General features: G+C 44.7%; 1 protein-coding gene across 1 annotated transcript in view; it reads left to right on the top strand.

Annotated features, from left to right (window-relative positions):
* Positions 1-4,258: 4,258 nt before the first annotated feature.
* Positions 4,259-7,361, top strand: part of ELFN2 (extracellular leucine rich repeat and fibronectin type III domain containing 2) — a 66,691-nt gene continuing 63,588 nt past the window's right edge. The window contains exon 1 of the mRNA XM_075573842.1: positions 4,259-4,490. The gene's annotated coding sequence lies outside the window, so the exon portion shown is untranslated. The remainder of the gene's footprint in view (positions 4,491-7,361) is intronic.

Below are 7,361 nucleotides of genomic sequence, written 5' to 3'. Positions count from 1 at the left end.
GGATATAAAGCAATGTATGTATTGTTCCAAAGACTGGTTAGTCTGCTCCGTCTGTCCATTAGACTGGGGGTGATAGGCGGATGAAAAATGTTGGGAGACTCCAAGTTGCTGGCAAAAGGGCTACTAGAACTTGGAGATGAACTGAGTGCCCTGATCCGACACAATGACTTGAGGGGCTCCATGGAGTCGGAATATCTCTTTGATAAAGACATCAGGAAGTTTCGCAGCATTATGTAATCCCTCCAGAAGAATGAAATGAGTCTGTTTGAAGAACCGATCTATGACCACCAGGATCGTGGTCATACCCTTAGATAAGGTTAGCTCCACAATAAAATTCATAGTAATATGAGTCCATGGCCGATCCGGAATTGGGCACGGTTGTAGAACCAAATAGGACGATTCCTGGGTGTTTTTGTCCAAGCGCAGATAGGACAATCGGCCACGAAGGTCTTAGTCTCTTTCCGAATCCCAGGCCACCAGAATGTCCGTTCAAGCAATTCAATGGATCTCAGATGACCAGAGCACTTGGAGCTATGGTCCCATTCCAAGACCTTCCGTTGAAAGGCTTTCGAGATGAAAAGGCTTCCTTCCGAAACCTCGAGGCCTGCTGGGATGTGGGATTGGTCCTAAATGATGTCCTTCAGTGAGTCAAAGGTGGCCGCTGAGATAATGCGTAAAGGAGGAAGAATGGGCTCTTCCCGGTTCTCTGCCACGTCATCAACCAGGAATTGTCAGGAACGAGCACCCACCTTCACATTCTTTGACCCGGGTAGGTAAGAAATAATAATATTAAAACGAGAGAAGAATAATGAGCACCACGCTTCTTGTGACCCCAATCGACGGGCGCCCTCGATGTACAAGATGTTTTTGTGGTCTGTGAGTATAGTCACCGGATTTTCGGTACCCTCCGGCAAGTGTCTCCATTCCTTTAGAGCCATTTTTATGGGCAAGAGTTCTCAGTTGCCCAGGTCATAGTTCCGTTCGGCTGGAGAGAAGTTTTTGGAGAAGAATGCACAAGGGTGCACTTGGCTTTTGGGTTTTTCTGCTTTGATAGCACCGCTCCTGCCCCAACATCCAATGCGTCTACCTCTAAGGTGAAGGGTAAAGCAGGATCTGGGTGTACCAGAACTGGAGCCGAAGCAAAGGCTGTTTTTAGTCACCGTGGTCGAGGGTAGGAGACTGGAGGGTAGTTGAGGTCACTTAGCCGAGGTCTAGAGTTGTCGAAGAAGAGTGGTAGATATCCATCCTGAGGTCGAGGGTTGCAGAGGGCTGGGAAGTAGGGTAGGGGTCCGTGGTCAAGGTAACTGGAATGCAGGATAAGATAGTGCAAGGCAAGACAAGCCAGGCAGGGTACAGCAAGCAGAAGCTTGTGGATAGCACTTCGTCACTAGATAGAAACTACTATGCTCAGCCGATTTGGAGCAGGGATCGCTGAGCATATAAAGGTTGGTGAACCAATAGGATGAGAGGTACGCAGCAGCAGATAATTGACTCTTGATTGTAGAGCCAATGCAAGACAAGGAGCACATCTGAATATGATAATCACTATTGTACACTTGATCGTCATGGGGCGGAGTTAGCACTGCAGGTGTCCTAGATGAATCAGCTGTTCTGCTGTCAGTGCTAATTTGTGTTTGGATCCTGCGCCTGACTATCCCTGGACGGCGCCTGCGTATGATCTTGTCAGCGAGAGCTACCTCACCGAGAGCATCACGAGACACTTCACGGAGGCGTGGCCTAAACCCGATCCTCACAGGTAGTGACTCTCTGGATTTGGCTCAGTATTGTATTGTATTGTATTGTATGTCTTTATTTATATAGCGCCATTAATGTACATAGCGCTTCACAGTAGTAATACATGTGGTAATCAAATAAATAACAGATAATATAAATAACAGATCATGGGAATAAGTGCTTTAGACATAAAAGTAACATTTCGGAAGAGGAGTCTCTGCCCCGAGGAGCTTACAGTCTAACATGGTTTATTCTGGTAGTGACTCTGGATTTGGCTCAGTATAACGATTTATTCTGGTAGTGACTCTCTGGATTTGGCTCAGTATAACATGGTTTATTCTGGTAGTGACTCTGGATTTGGCTCAGTATAACATGGTTTATTCTGGTAGTGACTCTGGATATGACTCAGTATAACATGGTTTATTCTGGTAGTGACTCTCTGGATTTGGCTCAGTATAACGGTTTATTCTGGTAGTGACTCTCTGGATTTGGCTCAGTATTACATGGTTTATTCTGGTAGTGACTCTGGATATGACTCAGTATAACATGGTTTATTCTGGTAGTGACTCTCTGGATTTGGCTCAGTATAACATGGTTAATTCTGGTAGTGACTCTGGATGATTCAGTATAACATGGTTTATTCTGGTAGTGACTAGATTTGGCTCAGTATAACATGGTTTATTCTGGTAGTGACTCTGGATATGACTCAGTATAACATGGTTTATTCTGGTAGTGACTCTGGATATGACTCAGTATAACATGGTTTATTCTGGTAGTGACTCTCTGGATTTGGCTCCGTATAACATGGTTTATTCTGGTAGTGACTCTGGATTTGGCTTAGTATAACATGGTTTATTCTGGTAGTGACTTTCTGGATTTGGCTTAGTATAACATGGTTTATTCTGGTAGTGACTTTCTGGATTTGGCTCAGTATAACATGGTTTATTCTGGTAGTGACTCTCTGGATTTGGCTCAGTATAACATGGTTTATTCTGGAAGTGATTCTGGATTTGGCTCAGTATCACACGGTTTATTTAATTCTTAACCCTCTGGATTTGTCTCAGTATAACATGTTCATGTACATTCTCAATCCCCTCTGGATCTGGCGTTATACAGCATGGATAATTCCTGTATTACATGCTTCTCTTTCTCTCATTTAATTTTGATTGATTGATCTGCAGGTCACAGAGACACGGTGAGAGGATTATAATCTCCCTGACACTTCTCATTATAAAGAAGGTGATTCAGACTATTGGATCGGGGCTCTACACATTGCTGCATCTGTACAGCTCACTCATTGGTTACCTTAAGAGAAGACCAATCAAGGGCAACATAAAGTCTTCATAATCAATGACCTTCTCTGTTGAGCAGATCCTTGCCTGGGCTGCCACGTTGAATCCGTGGCCTCCTCAATGTTACTCTCTGCAGCACAACAGCGTGTAGGACAAGGGTAGTGTACTGTATATACGTGTGTGTAATGTAACACACAGTTGTGTGGCCATGTTAAGTTGTGCACTCTTCGGTCTATGGGCAGCAGTGTGAAGTTGTGTGTGCAGCTGTGATACTGTAACACAACACACCCACACAAATATTACAGAGATCCGCTCTCACCTACACATCCAAGCACAAAATATAACATATATCCACACACCTCCCTCTCTCCCTCCCTAATCTCTCTATCTTTCCTTTTCTATATCTACTGTCTCTTTATCTCCCCCTCCACTCCTATGCTCTCCCTCTCTCTTTCCTCACCCATATACAATCTCCTTTGCTCTCTCTCCACCACCCCCCCCCCCGCCACTTTCTTCCTGCTGTCTCTCCTCTCTTCCTTTCTCTCTCTAGCCCTCTTCACTCCCTCCACCCCTCTCTTTAGCCCTCTCTCTCTCTCCCTTGTATCTTCCTCTCTATCCTCACACACAGATCTCCTGTTTTTCTCCCTCACCTCTCGGTTCTCTATCCCCCCCCCCCTCCCCTCCATCCTTCTCTCAGCTCTGGCTCTGCAATCAGGGTTTGCTCCACATTAATCTCTTTGCTCCGGTCTCCCTGAGAGAGTCGGTCTCTTTAGAGCGCTGCCTGAGCCTGCTCTCGTGCCTTCCCAGCTGTCTCTCTCCCTCTCCCATCCTGTGCTCTCTACCTCTCTCCTCATCCATCACGCGTCTGTGTCTCATTTGCGAGCGGTCTCTCCTCCTCCGCGCAGTCTCCCCGTCCCTACGCTCTCTTTACACTACCCCCTTCTGTCTCTTACGCTCTCCCTTCTTTTTGCTTTGCACTCCTCCTTTTATTCCCTTCTCTCTCTCTCTCTCTCTCTCTCTCTCTCTCTCTCTCTCTCTCTCTCTCTCTCTCTCTCTCTCTCTCTCTCTCTCTCTCTCTCTCTCTCTCTCTCTCTCTCTCTCTCTCTCTCTCTCTCTCTCTCTCTCTCTCTCTCTCTCTCTCTCTCTCTCTCTCTCTCTCTCTCTCTCCCCCTCCCCCCCCTCCCTCTCTCCCCCTCTCTCCCCTCCCCCCCCCCTCCCTCTCTCCCCCCCCCCTCTCGCTGTGTGGGTGCCTATCTGTTGGTTTTGGACAGCTGGGGAGATCTGGAAGGGATCCTGTCTGGGTGTATGTCTCAGTGGCCGCGGGGGACTCAGCCGTGCTGGTGACACCGGGCAGAGGGGACACGGGAGAGCGGGGGAGTCACAGCGACACCGGTTGCTAAATGGACCAGCAGATTCTGCATAGCACAGCGATGCGAGGCAGGGAGCGCTGACACAGGGACACAGGTACAGCTGCATGTGCGACAGTGTGCGACAGTGTGTGTGTCCGTGTGTGGGACAGTGTGTGTCAGTGTGTGTGCGGGGGTCTATTTGGGAATAGAAATATATGTGTGTGTTTGTGTGTCAGTGTGTGTGCGGGGGTCTATTTGGGAATAGAAATATATGTGTGTGTTTGTGTGTCAGTGTGTGTGCGGGGGTCTATTTGGGAATAGAAATATGTGTGTGTGTGTTTGTGTGTCAGTGTGTGTGCGGGGGTCTATTTGGGAATAGAAATATGTGTGTGTGTGTTTGTGTGTCAGTGTGTGTGCGGGGGTCTATTTGGGAATAGAAATATGTGTGTGTGTGTGTTTGTGTGTCAGTGTGTGTGTTTGTGTGTCAGTGTGTGTGCGGGGGTCTATTTGGGAATAGAAATATGTGTGTGTGTGTTTGTGTGTCAGTGTGTGTGCGGGGGTCTATTTGGGAATAGAAATATATATGTGTGTGAATGCACATCAGTGTATGCGTGCATTTATTGATGTGCGTGAATGTACATGTGTGTACATGTATGTCAGTATGTTGTTGCTTATGTTAGCGTGTATGTGCAGGTTTTGTGTGTGTGTGTGTTTGAACATATATGCGCAAATGTATAGTGGCTATGTACCAGTATGTGTATTCCTGTATCTCAGTGTGCGTGTGAGTGTATGTGTGAATGTGCATATCAGTGTGTATGTGTCAGCGTGTGTTTGTGTGTAGATGTTAGTGTGTGCCAGTATATTAGTGTTATGTGTATATCAGTCTGTGTCTCAGTGAGTACCAGTACTGTATATTAGAGTGTGTATAAGCGTGTGTGCATGGCTGGATGTACAGTATGTGTGTGAGTGTATATGCAGTGTGTGTCTGTATGTTAGTATTTATCAGGTGTGTAGGTTTATATATCAATATGTGTGTGTACAGTGTATGTCATTGTGTGTGTGTGCTAGTGTATATGTTTCAGTATGTAGGTGTGTATATGTCAGTTTGTGCGTATGTGTGTATGAATCTGTATATCAGTATATATGTGTAAGTGTGTGTCAGTGAGTTGGTGTCTTGGAGTGTCAGTAAATGTGTGTGTGTCAGTATATGTATATCAGTGTGTCAGTATATATGTGTAATAGTGTGTGTGTGTCACAGTGTCAGTAAATGTGTAGGTGTGTCAGTATAAAGGTGTAAGTGTGTGTGTGTGTGTGTGTGTGTGTTTGTGTGTGTTACGGAGTGTCAGTAAATGTGTAAGTGTGTGTTTGTCAGTATACAGTATATAGTTCAGTGCAGTATATATGTCAGTGTGTGTGTGTCAGTATACGTGTAAGTACGTGTGTGTATGTGTCAGTATATATGTGTAAGTGTTTGTGTGTGTCAGTATATATGTGTAAGTATGTGTGTGTATGTGTGTCAGTATATATGTGTAAGTATATATGTTTGTGTGTGTCAGTAGATATGTGTGTAAGTGTGTGTCTGTGTCAGTATATATGTAAGTGTGTGTGTCAGTATATATATGTAAGTGTGTGTCTTTGCGTGTCAGTATATGTGTGTGTGTGTGTGTGTGTCAGTATATGTGTAGGTGTGTATTAGTATATATGTGTGTGTGTCAGTATATGTGTAAGTGTGTGTGTGTGCGGGGGTCTATTTGGGAATAGAAATATATGTGTGTGTGTGTGTCAGTATATGTGTAAGTGTGTGTGTCAGTATGTGTGTGTGTGTGTGTGTGTGTGTCAGTATATGTGTAAGTGTGTGTTTGTGTGTGTGTCAGTATATGTGTAAGTTTGTGTTTTGTGTGTGTCAGTATATGTGTAAGTGTGTGTTTGTGTGTGTGTCAGTATATGTGTAAGTTTGTGCCTGTGTGTGTTTGTCAGTGTGTGTGTGTGTGTGTGTGTGTGTGTGTGTGTGTGTGTGTGTGTTGGTATATGTGTGTGTGTAAGTGTGTAAGTGTGTGTGTGTGTGTGTGTGTCAGTATTTATGTAAGTGTGTGTGTGTGTGTGTGTCAGTATATGTGTGTGTGTGTGTGTGTGTGTGTCAGTATATGTGTAAGTGTGTGTGTATGTGTGTGTGTGTCAGTATATGTGTAAGTGTGTGTCAGTATATGTATAAATGTGTGTGTGTGTCAGTATATGTATAAATGTGTGTGTGTGTCAGTATATGTGTAAGTGTGTGTGTGTGTCAGTATATGTGTAAGTGTGTGTGTGTGTCAGTATATGTGTAAGTGTGTGTGTGTCAGTATATGTGTGTGTGTCAGTATATGTGTAAGTGTGTGTGTGTGTCAGTATTTGTGTGTGTGTCAGTATATGTGTAAGTGTGTGTGTCAGTATATATGTAAGTGTGTGTGTCAGTATATGTGTAAGTGTGTGTGTCAGTATATGTGTAAGTGTGTGTGTGTGTGTGTCAGTATATGCGTGTGTGTCAGTATATGTGTAAGTGTGTGTGTGTGTGTGTGTGTGTGTGTGTGTCAGTATATGTGTAAGTGTGTGTGTGTCAGTATATGTGTAAGTGTGTGTGTCAGTATATGTGTAAGTGTGTGTGTCAGTATATGTGTAAGTGTGTGTGTGTGTCAGTATATGTGTGTGTGTCAGTATATGTGTAAGTGTGTGTGTGTGTGTGTGTGTGTGTGTCAGTATATGTGTGTGTGTGTGTGTGTCAGTATATGTGTAAGTGTGTGTGTGTGTGTGTCAGTATATGTGTAAGTGTAAGTGTGTGTCAGTATATGTGTAAGTGTGTGTGTGTGTGTATGTGTGTGTGTCAGTATATGTGTAAGTGTAAGTGTGTGTGTTAGAGCAGGAGGATGCATCGATTTCCCCTGGAGACAGAGGGGGTCTTCCTTTCATGCAGTGCTAGGGGTGACATCTCTCTCCTTCCCATAGTGTCTCA

This window comes from Ascaphus truei, chromosome 17, assembly GCF_040206685.1.
Source record: "Ascaphus truei isolate aAscTru1 chromosome 17, aAscTru1.hap1, whole genome shotgun sequence".
NCBI lineage: Eukaryota > Metazoa > Chordata > Amphibia > Anura > Ascaphidae > Ascaphus > Ascaphus truei.
The sequence above is the reverse complement of the archived record's forward strand: the minus strand, read 5'-3'. Positions and strand labels throughout refer to the sequence as shown.